Source organism: Vicia villosa, unplaced genomic scaffold, assembly GCF_029867415.1.
Source record: "Vicia villosa cultivar HV-30 ecotype Madison, WI unplaced genomic scaffold, Vvil1.0 ctg.002957F_1_1, whole genome shotgun sequence".
Taxonomy (NCBI): Eukaryota; Viridiplantae; Streptophyta; class Magnoliopsida; order Fabales; family Fabaceae; genus Vicia; species Vicia villosa.
Window position 1 is genome coordinate 268,267 of NW_026706076.1, and position 2,741 is coordinate 271,007.

Consider the following 2,741-nt stretch of genomic DNA (forward strand, 5'->3'; position numbering starts at 1 on the left):
TTTATTATTATTATTATCTATGCTCAAATAAATGTGTTGAAGTGTGTATTCAAGATATGTGAGGGCATATTTATCTATCTCCCATGTGTAAAGGTAATATCATTTCAATCTTAGACTCTTCTTAAAATAATGCATCAATATGGTAAACTTGCTACTTGTTCATAATTGTGTATGTGTTATGCATATTTTGGTAGTCTCATGCATACATACATTAAATTTAACTATTTTTGAAAAAATGCCAAAAATAGGTCAACCTACTCTTTCCACGAGTCGACCTATTAAAAGAATTTTATAAGTTTTAACGCTAATGCGTCGACGCATGACCTGCATAGGTCGATGCATCGATCATAGATTTTCAAAAATAGGTTAAATTTAAAAAGACCTGCATAGTCATGACTATAATGAAAATTTGGTTCGGATTTTCTATAATGGAATGGAAGGAACCTTCAGTTGTAGTTCGTTCAATTTTCATATGGGGACTACTACATATGCTATTACCGACAATACCTAGAAGCATGTCAGTTTATTTCCGCTAAGTGATGATGCGGTAACTGTGACTGATACAAATGTGATGGCTCAATTTGATTACAATGTTGCCTTGAACAACATGTTAAGGCGCCCCCATGCTGATCACATTGTTCGGAGCAATTTGTTTCCAAGAACTGCCACTACTGGATTGCTGAAAATAGTTGATAGAATTTTGCAGTCGACTGTGGCACGAATTATCCGACCTAAGTAAGGTGGATACTCTCGTGTTGATAAACAAGAGGTATATCTGGTTTGGCTGATCAAGAGCAGAATTCAAGTGAATTGGCCTCATTTCTTCGCAAAGAGGATATTCGAGTTGAAAGAATCCGGTAGAGGCACTGCACTTTGCTTGGCCTCCTTCATCCAATGGGTGCTGAACAAGGAAAATATTGGGATTCAACATCTTCCCATGGTGACCATTCCAATTGACCAAGAATTCACCAAGAAAACTCTGAATATGATGGGATTCTTCTACAATCATACCTCAAGATCCTACCGAGTTGTGTTAAGGGGAAACAATGCGGACCTAAACAGAGGAAACAGTGATGATGAGGATGATATAGATGTTGAAGAAGGCGGAGAGAATGAAGGTGAAGATAGAGATGAATATGTGGGTGCTGGTAATGAAAGCTCCAATGTTGCAAATTTGCTTGAGGCTATGCGCCTTCAACAAATTGAGAATCAAAACTTAATGAATGATCGCCTTACTACTTTGACCACCCGTGCCACTGAGCAAGGTGAACAATTTATGACTTACTCAACCATTTAAGAGCAAAGGTACAACACGGTTTATGGTATGATTGATTCGCAAAGCAACGAGCTCACCTCCTTCACAAACGCCTTCATGCAACACTATTCGTTTCCTCAAGTTCATGTTACTCAACCTCCACCTCCTGCTCAAGAGAGAGTTGATAATGATGATGCCTAGAGTTCTTTTTCATGCATGAATCATTAGCATAATCTATGAACAATTTATATGTTTTGTGTACTTTATTTTATTTTATTGTCTGAACAATTCTTACCTCTACTGTGTATTTGTGTAAGATTTATACATTGAGCTATGTGTTCATGGTTTGTTTGGTATTTATGTTATTGTTGCCTTTTATATTGTCTTTAGTATCAATTTATGTGAATGATTGCTATTCGAGTATGATTGCAAAAGGGTTTGTTTATGATCAACATTGAATGATATTATACCCACCATATATGTATAACAATGCTTGTCTCTTTTTGATGTTGTCAAAGGGGGAGAAGGTATTGGATTATCCCAGACATTGTAGCAAATATGTGCACCAATATAGGGGGAGAAAGCAAAAATTAAAATGCATTGTGACAATGGGAGAATTTGCTTAGTGCACTCGACAAAATTCACAAGTTTTTCCATCATCAAAAAGGGGAAGTATGTGAGGGAAAATGTGTATTTTCATGATATCTAAACATTGTGAACTTGACCAAATTAATGTGGAAACAAAGGAATCAAGTGGATGCATTAAGGAAAGACATTTTTGGAAAAATTCAGTCAACAGGTCGACGCACTAATATTACAGGTCGAGGTATTGGTGGACTTGAGAAAAATTCTATGTTAAGGCAGAATGAGTCAATGCATTGCCTGTTCAGGTCGATGCATGGCACTTTGAGGAAATCTCACGAATGCGCACGCCGACCCTACAAGTCGATACATGGAACTTTGGGGAAATCTCGGGTATGCGCACACCGATCCTACAGGTCGACGCATGTGTCTCGTTTGCTCCAAAAACAAGTGCAGAATAGCAATAGGTCGACCTACATAGACGGACAGGTCGGCCTATTGTTAAAATTTCTGTTTTTTTGCTGATTTTAAGTGGCCAATGGAAAAGGTGTGGTATATATTGTCTTTGATCATTCTCAAGCAAAATAACAAGAAACGTGAAAGATATACTCAAGCTTCTTCTCATCTTCAACCTTTCGCTTATTGATCGAAAATCACACATAATAATCTTTTTCGATCGAAGTAAGGAACGTGCGTTGATAAGGTTCAACGGTAGACTATTGTCTTGTTAGAGTGAAGATATTTGAGGGTGTTTCTTGTATAAAACCTTAGGGTTTTTCCTTCTACATCAAGGGTTTGATTTGAAGGTTTTTTACGATCACTTCGCTTTGGGTTCAATTCAGTCGAGCATAAAGAATTGAGGGATTGTAGATTCGCTCATCAAATTTGCTACAATCGGAGAATT